Source organism: Marmota marmota, unplaced genomic scaffold, assembly GCF_001458135.2.
Source record: "Marmota marmota marmota unplaced genomic scaffold, marMar, whole genome shotgun sequence".
In the NCBI taxonomy this organism is placed as follows: domain Eukaryota; kingdom Metazoa; phylum Chordata; class Mammalia; order Rodentia; family Sciuridae; genus Marmota; species Marmota marmota.
The window spans coordinates 24,301,226-24,314,567 of NW_026000016.1; the positions used below are offsets into that span (position 1 = coordinate 24,301,226).

Consider the following 13,342-nt stretch of genomic DNA (forward strand, 5'->3'; position numbering starts at 1 on the left):
GGCTGCCTCCGGGCGCCGTACTCCGAGGCCCCTACGCGGAACCGGGATTCCACGGTTCTTGGCCGCCGGCTTCTGAGTTTCTGGGACTCGCGGAGCACTTCGAATCCCTGCAGGTGCCCACGTCCGCACTCAGGAAAAGGTGAAAAAGGAAGAATAAAGCTCCAGTTAGACGAGGCTGCTGCTTTAGCGCCGGTGGGGGTGGGGGTGGGGGTGGGTAAGTACCCCAAGGTGCTGCAGCTCCACCGCGACCTGAGGCCCTTTGGCGTTAATAATTGGCTGCTGGGACAAGTTTTGTTTGATATTTAATACTAAATTAATAGTATTAATTTAGTATTAAATATCAAATAAATACTGAGGTGTGTGTGTGTGTGTGTTTTTTTTTTTTTTGGTTACGTTCTGGAAATGATACGTCGAGGGAAATGTGAAGTGTGTGGCAATTAGAAATTGATCGAGTAGAAAGTTCAATTTTTGAGGGGGAAAAGGGTATGGAATTTGTCATTCTAATGTTATTTCCATTACAAAGTAATTGCTCAACCTTGCACCTGTGTATCACTGAAGTCATCAACCACAACCTCTTCCTGAAAGACAGGACATTCTGTTTTAAAATTAGTTACCACTTCTCCATCAAAAAAGAAACTTTGGGGGCTTTTCGCATTAGCACAGCGAAAAGCCCTGTGTTCAAACCTTCAAGCCCCAGCACTTAAAAAAAGAAAGAAAAGAAAACAAGGAAAAAAATATTGTACTAAGATTACAAAGATAACCAGACGTGGTGTGCCTCCTAATTCAAGAACACACTGTGAACACATAACACACGTACAAACCACACTCACGCCCCACCCATACACATACCAGAGCATATACAATCCAAATCTGATCAGGTCCCTAAATTGGACTGTTAATGTATAGAAGCTGGAAAGAACCGATGAACATGTTAAACCACACCACAGGAATCCAAATCAGCAAGATCTGACTGGGGAACCCTATAGCAAGACTCCTTGGTTTTTTAATAAATAAAAGAAAGGAAACCTACAAATTAACTGGGACTTAAAAGATGAATCAACCCATTGCAATATGTTGACTTCACTTAGATTCTGACTCAAATAATCATTTTTAAAAGTTTGATATGCAAACATTAAATATCAATTGGATAGGTGAATTAAGAAATTATTAACTTTTAAGCGTGATGATAGCATTATGGTTATTGCATCTTTAAAGAGCTTTTATTGCTTACAGATTCATACCAGAAAAGAAAAACTAAACTACAACTGAATTATGGTACATGTAATTAACCATACAATGTAATGCAAGACACGACTATGTACCATTTCTTTATATATTTATATGAATTGAGCTACAAAATATACTGTTAAATTGCAAAACAGCAGGTATGAAGGGAGGGGTGTGTATATATAATACGTGTTTCCTTGGATATGCATAAAATGTTTATCAGGACAAACAAGAAATGATTACTTTGTGGTAGAGTAAGTAAGTAGGGGAGAGAGTGTGGAAGGGATTTTTTTCCCCACTGAATACTTTGTCACATTTGAAGTGAAAAAATAATGTGGATTTTTGACATTCGTAGAAAAAGGAGAGATTTTGAGCCATAGAATTGTTGTAGGGATTGACAGTTACTTAACATCTAGGCATGCTTTAGTTTGCATTTTTAAAATTTCTTAATGTGTAAGCACAATCAAAAAGGTAACTGAGTACAAATACAATGCTTTGGAGTTTTAAGATTTTTAATACATTATCTGGCTCTCACATCTTTTCCTTACTTTTGTCAAGTAATTTTCAGTGAGGCAATCATACCAGTTATTCTGGAAAGAACTGTCCAGTCTACTTTTCAAAGCTGTGGTAAATCTGAATAGTTTCAGATGACATTAGGAAATTTCAGATGAGAGCAACACACTTTTGAAATTGACACATTTTTCTACACAGTTGTTTTCTTTTCCATTTGCTTAATCTTTGAATAGGCAAATAATCTTTATGACCATTTCAATAATGATTTAATTGAGATCTAGTAATGATGTTGAAAGGTAGTAGCCACAGGAAGCTTTGTCATATTTATAGAAGAGAAATTAAACATCCTTTATTCACTATGAACAAACCTGAACCACAATAATAATATATCATCTTTTTCTGGACATCAAGTAACCCAGTCAGCAGTTAGTTGCCAACTTATATCTTTTCTTACATATTTTAAAATGTATTATTGGATTATAAAATTAGCACATTTGATTTTGCAATTAAAACATTCACAGATTTGTTTTTAACTAAAGTGGAGTTAGTGTAATAGGAAATACACTCCACCTTGCCTGTCTGTTCTCTGTCCTGCTGGTCTCACTCTGTAGCAGGGGACATTGTGTACTCCCACTTACTGCTAGCATCTTTAGTCCCATGTGGTCTTTACTCTCAGAGTCTAATCTGGGCCTGTCTCCTCGAGGTCCCTGTCCTTCCAGTACACGGCCTTCTCAGGACTCTGGGCCTCCCTTCTTTGGAGGGATACTCACCCTCAGCTGAGTTCCTTATCCATGAGGGGTTCTGCAGGATTCTGTGGGATTGTCCTCAGGCTTATCAGTTAGACATTTCCCTTATTGATTGTTAATGTACTGCTTAAATGCACTGCAAACAGGGCTACCCTTTGAGACTTTACGCTCTCTGGTTATACCAAGAGAGCCAGGCAGGCAACCATACCTTTTGCCTGCCTGTGTCTCAACTTACCAGGAATGCAATATTGGTAGAAGCACAGGTGGCAGGAGGAAATTGTGTGGTGGTCTCAAAAGAAGCAGGAAAAAGGTTTGATAAAATTTAATGTCTATTGGCAACAACTGGGTAGAAGATCCAGTAGAACTGAAGTCTTGGAATAAAATGAGAGAATTTCACAAGGTTGTTAGCTGGAAAATTAATGTACAAAAAATTTGTAATTTAATATACCAGCAACAACCAGTTCAAAGATTTAATTAGAAAGAAGGCACTTATAATAACATAAAAATGTACCTAGAAACAAATCTAAGATCAAGATCAAATTATATATATAAATGTGTATACACACACACACACACACACACACACACACACACACGTATCAGGGCAGATATGGAAGAATGAAAGGATCAAGAACCCCTAAGACAAATCTAGGACAAAACAAGGTAAGGGGGTTTACCCTGCCAAATACTAAGGTTTGTGTAGAGCTTTAATTTATAATATAGACAGTGTCTTAGTCTGTCCAGGCTCTTCTAATACATTGCCATAGACTAGGGGTGGCTGATAGACAAAAGAAATGTATTCTTACAGTTCTGGAAGCCAACAAGTGTGTGATGAAGGCACTGGCAGTTTCTGTGTCTGGTAAGACTCTTCCTGGCATTTTCTTACCGTGTCCTCCTGAGGTGGAATGCAGGAGACATCTCTGTGTAGTCTCTTTCATAAGGGCACTAATCCTATGTGCCAGGGTCCAGCCCCGGCGGGGGATCCAGGGGTCCTGAAGGAGGAGTGACGTTGGCGAAAGAAGAATATATTTTTATATCTTTTTTACAAGTGTTTTTTTAGGTAGTTAATGAAGAGCTTCAAAGCCCTAAACTTATTTGATTTACATAATTTTCAAGAGTTACAATCTTTTCTGACATACATTGATAGTGAGTACATTGTTCAAAATATTTTTCTTTTTAAAAAATATTTATTTTTTAGTTTTAGGTGGACACAGTATCTTTATTTTACATTTATGTGGTGCTAAGGATAGAACCCAGTGCCCCGAGCATGCTAGGCAAGCACTCCACCACTGAGCCACAACCCTAGCCCCTCAAAATATTTTTCTATAATCTTAGCCAATCATGATTAAGCTTTTACGTTTTTACCTCAATCACTAGGTGTTAGACTAGGCAACAAGACTACATGTCTCCTGACCTATTATTCACTTTAAGCATACTTTATTTCATTAACCTTTAACTTTAAAACATACTTATGATTGTTGGTAAACTTTCTTACTTCTAAACTAAAATCCCAGTAAAACACACTTAAAATAGTGAAAGTCTATTACTTTAAAAGCCTACTATTCTGAAGTGCCTCTAAAATATATCTATGTTAATTTTACATTATTTTATTTTTAATTTCCAAGGTAATTTCCTTTTTTCATATGACCTATTTTACTGCTTTCTTACCGAGTTTCCTTGATCCTTGGTCAAAGCACACCAATTCTTATGTCTTTGTAATCTTTAACTAAAGGGCAGGCTTTGCACCTCAACCCATTTGTTATTTATATTAACTGTGTGTTTCCCATTTTCATCATAAATTCCTGTGTAAAGCAAAGGACCGTCTTGGGGGGGGGGTGTATGTTGCAGAGGTTGTGGCTTTAGAATTGGGGGCTTAATGTAAATTGTTAAGCTTTCCTCAGGAACCTCGATTTGCAATCTTTTTCCCGTAAATTTCTTGAGGAATAACACTATTGATTGTATCCTGAGAGATATTGAAACACACCTTGTGGCATGTCTTAATTGTATCCTTAGTTTCATTCTGGGAATTTTCCTGCAATCTCAGGCAATATGTACTCTTATTATTGATTGACATATGCCCTATTATCCATATCATGAGTATCATAAACAAAACACTTAACATTCCCCATGGTTCTGGTTTCCAGATTGTGCGGCCCTGCCACAGCATCCCCCATGCTGTGACCCTTTCAGACAGTGGGTAGAGGAATGCCTTCACCACCTATGCATGGGGGTTCTACCCTCATGATGTAATCACTTCTTAAGCATCCCACTTCCTAATACCATCACATTAGGAATTAGACTTCAACACATGAATTGTGGTGGCAGCACAAACTCTTAGTCTATAGCAGCTAGCAAAACAGTAATTCAGGAACAAAGAATATAGTAATAGGACAGAATAGGGTCCAGAAATAAAGCCTGTAAGTATGTAGAACTAGAAGATCTATAAAGAGAAGGAAGACTTTTCACATGAAATTGGACCTACCTCGTGTAAATTCAAGTTATTTTATGACTTAAATGTATAAGATGAAACTAAGAAACTTTTGAATTTAGGAGAATATGTTCTTGAGGGAAGTTCAGGGGAGGATTTCTTAAGGTGTAAAGAGCACAAACCATCAAGAAAGAGAATTTGAAAACTAAATTATGTAATTAAAGGACTGTTCATCAAAATGCAACATAAAGAAGAATGAAAAGACAAATAACAAACTTAAGAGAAGATATTCCCAGGACATAAAATCAATAAAGGGTTATGGGCTGGAGTTGTGGCTCAGTGGCAGAGCACCTGCCTAACATGTGTGAGACACTGGGTTCAATCCTTAGCACCGCCTGCAAAAATAAATAAATAAAAGCATGATGCCCATCTACAACTACCAAAAAAAAATTAATAAAGGGTTAGTACTTAAAGGATATGAAGAACTTTAGAATAAGAAGAAAAAGAGGCTGGAGATATATGTAGCTAAGAGGTACTGGGTTCCATCCCCACCCCCCGATCCCCCCAAAAAAGGAAAAATAGAAAATAGCAGAATAAATAAAGGATTGAAGAGAAAAGGAAGTACTATGGTGTCTTGGTCAAGGTCTAAACAGAAAATAGACACCATTCTAGGTATTTGTAACAGAAGGAGTTTATTGCAGGGCACTGGTTAGATAGGGGACAAGAGTTGAGAGGTAATAGGGACAGGAAGGACAATGTGGGAAGCCACTCTTAATCCCTCAGTTGGAAGGCCTTCTCAGGTAGGAGAATGTACTGCATTACCCAGTGAAAGTGGAAGCCATAGAGGCTTGGCCTGGCCTGGCCTGGCCAGAACTGGAGCAGAAACTGCAATTGGTAAAGCCTAAGGTAGACAAAGGAAGGGAGAAATCACTGACTTCTCCCTTTCTTCTTCCTTCGGTATCTCCCATTGGCCAGAGTCAGCCAGAATCCAGCTAGCATAAGAGCCTAGAAAACAACTCACAGCGGACAGTACAGGGAGGGAAAATAGGTGTGAACTGGTGCAAATGGCCCAGGATGGTGTAGTGGGGAAAAGTGTTACTTATCAAGAACACTGTGTTAGTCAACTTTCTGTTATTTTACAAATATCTGAGATAAAGCTACTTAAAAGGAGGAAATGTTTGACTCATGATATCAGAGGTTGTAGTCCCTGGTTGACCTTGGTGCTTTGGGTTTGTGGCATCTCAGTACATTATAGTGGGAGTGCATGGTGGAGGACTGTTCACTTCATTAGCCAGAAAGCAAAAAGAGAGTAAGAAGCCAATGTCCCATATCCCCTTCCAAAGCACCACCCCCCCGTGACCTAACTTCTTCCAACTAGGCAAAACCTCCAGAAGGTTCCACCACCTCACAACAGTACCACAGGCTGGGAGACCAAGCCACATGTGCCTTTGTGTTACATTCGAGATTCAAATTATAGCAGACATGTAAATAAAATCCACAATATAATACTATTACAGAAATTCTCACTTCCAGAATGGAGGAGTGAGTAGCTTTGTGGATCCATCTTAACTGGTGAATACTTTACAAAACTACTACAACAACTACTTAAAGTCTCTATAATTTGTCCTAAGGGTATATAGCAAATAAAGAAATATTTATTGGGCTGGGGATATGGCTCAAGCGGTAACGCGCTTGCCTGGCATGCACGGGGCTCTGGGTTCGATCCTCAGCACCACATAAAAATAAAGATGTTGTGTCCACCGAAAACTAAAAAATAAATATTGAAAAATTCTCTCTCTCTCTCTCTCTCTCTCTCTCTCTCTCTGAATAAAGTCTATCTTTAAAAAAAAATTTTATCCAAGAAAACCTAAATTTTGGTAACAGCAGCAAGGTCTATGGCTCTCTCTGTCCCTCAGCCCCAGATTAGCTGCTGTCTCTCCCCTCAACTCCAGCTTGGCATGACACCAGGCAGGTGTGACCTAAAAGATAAAGCTCCTTATCTCCTCAGCTCCATATCAGGGACCACAGAGTCTCCCTAACGGGATGGGTTGCCAGCATTTTTCATCCAGTCTACATGCTCTGTGTCACAGAGGTTAAATTACAGGGGAGTGAAGCCACATAGTCAAGGGCTTCGTTCACCTTCCCATCTCTGACTCATTCAAAAGTGGAGGCTCCTACACCATTACCTTCACCTCACTTTCTATAAAGGGATGTTTCACAATAGAAATGCCATGCCAAGAAGACCAGAGGTGGCCAGCCTGGCTTAGCACCTTGCTTATAAAGCCAGGGTGTCCTTAAAGAGTGAAGCAAGCAACTGTCCAGTCTTCAATTCTGGAGTGACTTGCCAGTGGAGAATGGAAGAGGGAGGCCACAAGAAAAGAGAGCTCCTACGCTGTCCCTATGGAACTGGTCCTATTTAGGACAGAAGGTGGGGAAATTCAAGCCTAAGGATGCATGAAAAATTAATGGGCATATCGTGGTAGGCAATAAAGAAGGAGTTGGCAGATCCATAAGATCAACAAACTAAACCCTGCACCAACTAGGTTACCATAGAAAACTAGGGAAAGAGTCTGCTAAGAGAAGTCCTCCAGGGGCTGTGCACAGTGGTGCATGCTTTTAATCCCAGTGACTCAGGAGGGTGAGGCAGGAGGATCTAAAGTTTGGGGCCTCAGCAATTTACCAAGATCCTGTCTCATAATTAAAAGAGGGTGGGGATGTACCTCCTAGATTCAATTTCCAGTAATAACAATAAAGAGCCCTCCAAGGGTCAGAACAAATTTCAAAGACTGGCCTCAAAAAGTATTCCTGGAAAATAGCTCAAATTTATTGGATCGGATTGTGGGACAATTTATGATCCAGAATATTGTCAAAAACAATAGAGCAATTAGCCTGCAATTAGAGGAGCCCAACTAACTCAGTGTTATACCTGCAGAAAAAGCCCTCTTAACAGACCAAGGGAAGGAGTAATCGAAGAGCCTACTGTTATCTCAGGATTACTTGGAGCATGGCCAAGGCCCCCTGGGGAGCAGTGTCTGAGAGGTCACATTGAGGGGGATACAGGATTCACTAAAATAGTCCAGGCAAGTCACCTAATAAAAATAATCAAGTGCCAGGTATAGTGGCATATGCCTATAATTCCAACGACCCAAGACGCTAAGACAGGAGGATCACAAATTCAAAGGCCAGTCTTAGCAACTTAGTGAGACCCCCCTCTCAAATTAAGGGGGAGGTAATAGAGATGTAGCTCAGTGGTAGAGTGCCCCTGCACTGAAAAATCAAGCTATCTGAAATCACACAAACTGGAGGTGAAGATTGCTACAATATGTTATCTAAGTTGTGTACTGAGAAAAAAAAATAGCAGACATCCAAAGAAATTGGGCAGCAGGAGTGGGAAGAGGTGGTAGAACACTCTGAGAAGGCCCTGATTTCAGATTTTAAAAAGTCTCTAGAGCAGCCAGTTTAAATACGTTTAAAGAACTAAAGAAAACCAGGCAAAAGGAATAAAGGAAGTTATGTTCACAACTCTCATCAAATAGAGAATGTCAATAAAAAGAAAATTCTTAAAAAAAAAAAAAAAGAAAAAAGAAAAGAAAGAACCAGAGGGACATTCTGGAGTTGAAAAGTACAATAACTGAAATGCCAAACTCACTAGGGAGGCTCCATAGTGGATTTGACCTGACACACTGTCAAACTCAGAGATGATGCAACTCATTAAAGAATAGTTTTAAAATACAAAGAAACATAAATGAGCACATACAAGGAAAATGTCATATGGACATGAAGATAGCCGTCCACAAGTCACAGCCATCCACAAGTCACTAACCCCTTGATTTCAAACTCCTAGGTTCTAGAACTGTGAAACAGTAAATTTCTGTTATTTAAGCTACCCAGTTTATGGGTTTGCCCCCAGAAAACGAATGTATGCACCCATTTGTCATCAGCTGCTAGGATTTCCAAATAAGTCTGAAAATTTTTTAACATAAAACTTGATTCAGCAATAAACAGGAATTCTGAACTCAGGTAATAGGACATCCAATTTGGGGCCGGGGTGGCAGCAGTTGCCATCTTTGAAGTGATAGTATAGTGAACAAAAAATACTTGCCCGTGATGAGTCCATGCATAGTACAGAAGATGTAAAACAGATTTGTGTGCATCACCTTTTAATGTATCACCGTTTGTTAAATAGAGTTTAAGTTATACTTCTCTGTGGAAAAATACTTTTGAAAGAAGCCATTCATGTTGTAAAATTGTTGACAAAGCCGAATGGTAGAAAAGGCCATTCTTATATTTCCCACATGTATTTCAGTTACTCCTAGATGAATTAAAGACATCCAGCCTATAAACCAAAGCAAAATATCTGAGTCAGGAGGCAATCTTCGGAGAAGGGTCTGGGGGCATAATTCTGACTCCTACTGTAGTGGACAATGTGGTGAGTGATCTTTCACTTCCTTCTGCTGAGGAGCCAGACACCTATGCTTCTCATTGGTCTGATCTCACAAAACTACAGATGCATTTTTAGTGTATGCAGGAAGCAGTGTTAATCTTATTTGTTTATTTGCACATAGGATATCAAAAGGAATTCAAACTTGTGGAATGTATGGTTTCATGAGAAAAATTTCAGGTGGCAAGCATGAAAGTACAAAACTAATTATATCACAACTGGATAGAAGCTTGGTTTTTCTTTTTGTTCTGAAGTTTGATCAGAGGCTCCAAAAATTGAACAGCAGGAGCAAGATGGTTTATGTAGAGCATGCTAGGTGTCTTAGTCTGTTTGGGCTGGTATAACAAAATACCATTAACTAGGTAACATTTGTTTGTCACATTTCTGGAAGCTGGAAAGTCCAAAATCAAACTACTGGCAGATTCAAAGTCTGGTGAGGACCTATTTCCTGCTTCATGGATGGGCATCTTCTCACTGTGTCCTTACACATGGTGGAAGCAGGTAGTCACCTCTGTAGGAGCTATTTTAAAGGGTACTAATCCCATTAATGACAATAAAAACATAAGGAATCATCACCCTCTCTATCCTCACCTGTGGAAGGACTTTCTTTTCTTTCTCCTAAGCACCTATTTTCTTCAAATTATATTTTAAGCCAAAGAATTTTCCCTTCTATACTCTATGAAAACCTGATAGAAAGAGAATTCTTGTGATTAAAATATAAAAATTGACCAGATGTAGAGACAGAAAGAATAATAAATGTTAATAGGAACTAGATGAGGGGAGTAATGAGGGTTTTTTTTTTAATGGATACAGAGTTTCTGTTGGGATTATGAAGAAATTCTGGAAATAGATGGTGACATTGTGCAACTTTGTGAATACACCTAGTGCCACTGACTCCTGCACTTAAAAATGGTCAAAATGGTAAACTTTGTTATATATATTTTGCCACAATTTTAAAAAAATGAGCCAGGTGTGGTGGTACATGCTTGTAGTCTTAGCTACTGATAGGAAGACTGCTTGAGCCCATGAGTTTGGGGCCAGCCTGGGCAACATAGTAAAATCCTGTGTTGGCAAAACTAAACAACAAAAATAACACCTTAGAGAAGTGTGGAACTTCATCAGGCTCATCAACATACATGTAATGAGAGTACCAGACATGGAGGACAGAAGGAGCAGAACAAAAATTGAAAGAAAAAGTAGGTGTAAACTATATTTGATTAAAAACATTAATCTGTACATCTCACAAATTCAGTGATGATGAACACAAAAGAGAGGTCTGTACCCAGACACAACATAATCAAAGGCTGAAGGCCAAAGACCAAGATGAAATCTTAAAGCACCAAGGGGAAAAAAATTACACCACTGATAAGAAGACCCCAATAAGATTCACAGCTGACTCATCAGAAACAATGAAGGCTAGAAGGCAGTGATACAGTACTATGGTTTAAATATGATTTGACTCCTCCAAAACTTACCCCATTGCAAGGTATTAAGAGGGTAGAAATCCAATCTGACTATAGGATTTATGGGTGGTCCCTCTGGGAGGAGATTAGGATTAGGTAATGTCACCAGGACGTATCCCCCATGGCGGCTAATTAAAAAGAAGGAAATGGACTAAAGGAGGCACATACACATGTGCTCCCTGTTTCTCACCATACAAAGCCCTGTGCTGCCTCACAATAAGAAGGCCATTACTGGATGTGGCCTGCTATAGTTTGGATCTTGAATGTCCGCCAAGGTCTATCTGTTAAAGGCTTTGTCCCCATCCTGTGGTGCTACTGAGATGTGGTGGAAACTTTAGGAGATGGGGCCTAGTGGAAAGAAGTTAGATCACAGGGGTGAGCCCTTGAAGAAGACAGTAGAATTACAGTCCTTTCTCTTCTTCTCTCTTTGCTTCCTGACCACCAAGAGGTGAGCAACTTCTTCCATCACATGCTCCCACCAGAATGTGCTGCCTTGCCACAGGTCCAAATGCAATCAGCCAACTGACCATGGAATGAAATCTCCAAAACAGTGAGCCCAAATAAAACTTTCCTCCTTATCAGTTTATTTGTTACAGTAACAGAAAGCTGATTCACACATAACTCTTAGACCTTCAACTAGAAGCATGAGCCAAATTAAACCCCTTTCTTTGTAATTTACCCAATGTGTTGTATTGTGTCATTATCAGCAGACAATAGGCAATTCAATGTGCTGAAATAAAACCTTGTCAATCAAGAATTTTATATCTAGCCAGGCTTGGTGGTGAGGTCTTTGAAAAGTAATTAGGATTAGATGAGGTCATGAGGGTGAAGCCACCTCAATGGATTTAGTGTCCTCATCAGAAAAAGAAGAGTTATAAGAGCTCTATCCACACCCGCCCCCCACACAAAGAGTGAAGAAAGTCTATGTGAGCATACAAGGAGGCAACCATCTGTATGCTGCCTAGGAAACCACCTAGGAATAAATCTTAACTAAGTGTTGGAACCATATATGAATTTTGGGTTTGTTTGAGCAAACATAAGGCAGGGAAGCTGCTTTTCTGGGAACTCTTGGGAAATACTCTTGGGTTTGAGAAAGCCCAGATCATGCAGGCACCCTGCCTTACCTCACAGCCGCCCAGAGATAGGAGTAACCTGCCAAGCATGTAAACAAGACTCCTCCCAAACTGAAACCTTATCCCTGGCTTTGATGTACCTCCCCTTAAATAAAGAATTGGGGCCTTTTTCAGTCCTTCAGTTCCAGTTGCTGTCAAGGCTAGAAGACCCATCAGGTGCCCCACTTCCTGAATCTAATCTTTGGATTTGTCTTTCTTACTGATTATTTCAGACTTTTTATTTTCCCAGGCAGCTCACACCTCCTAGCAGGAACCTGGTCTTCTGTGGTTCTGGCTACACCATCAACTAAGGAGGTGAAAGTCCTCTACAATGAAAACTATAGAACATTGAAGAGACATTGAAAAAGATCTCAGAAAATGGAAAGACCTCCCATGTTCATGGATAGGCAGAATTAATATTGTTAAGCTGGTCATTCTACCAATCTCCATCAAGATACCAATGGCATTCTTCACAGAATTAGACAAAACAGTCCTAAAATTCATTTGGAAGAATAAAATAACCAAAACAATTCTAAGCCAAAAAAAGCAACGCTGGAGGCAACACAATACCTCACTTCAAATACTACAGAGCTATAGTAACAGAAATTGCATGATACCAGCATAAAAACAGACACATAGACCAATGATACAGAATAAGACACAGAGACAAATCCTAGACATCTACAATCATCTGATTCTTGACAAAGCTGCCAAAAATATATCTTGAAGAAAAGACAGCCCTTTTAGCAAATGGTACCGGGAAAACTGGTTATTCATAGATTCAGAATGAGACTAGATCATTATTCACCATGTACAAAATTCAACTCAAAATAGATCAAAGACCTAGGAATTAGATCAGAACTATGCAACTTCTAGAAGAAAATGTAGGGTCAACACTGCAGCATATAGGCACAGGAAACAAGTTTCTCAACAGGACCCCTGAAGCTCAAGAAATAATGTCGAGAGTTAATAAGTGAGATAGCATCAAATTAAAAACATTTATGCACCAAAGGAAACAATTAGGAATTTGAAGAGAGAACCTACAGAATGGGAGAGAATTTTTGCTAGCTATTCTTCTGGCAGAGAATTAATATTTAGAATATATAAAATCTTAACACCAAAAAACCCAAACAAACAACCCTATTAAGCCTATAAATAAATGGACAAATGAACTAAACAGATGCTTCTCAAAAGAAGAAATACAAATGGCCAACAAATATATGAAAAAAATGTTCAAACCATTAGCAATGAGGGAAATTCAAGTCAAAACTACACTGAGATTGCCAGGCACTTCTGTAATCCCAGGGGCTTGGGGGCTGAGACAGGAGGATCACAAGTTTAAAGCCAGCCTCAGCAAAAGTGAGGCCCTAAACAACTCAGTGAGACTCTGTTTTTAAATAAAATGCAAAATA

General features: G+C 39.3%; 1 long non-coding RNA gene across 1 annotated transcript; it reads left to right on the plus strand.

Annotated features, from left to right (window-relative positions):
- Positions 1 to 4,378: 4,378 nt before the first annotated feature.
- On the plus strand, positions 4,379 to 12,829 carry LOC107140513. Its single transcript, XR_001503289.2, has 2 exons — positions 4,379 to 5,714; positions 12,181 to 12,829. It is a non-coding gene; the product is annotated as an uncharacterized LOC107140513 (long non-coding RNA).
- The last annotated feature ends 513 nt before the right edge of the window (positions 12,830 to 13,342 follow it).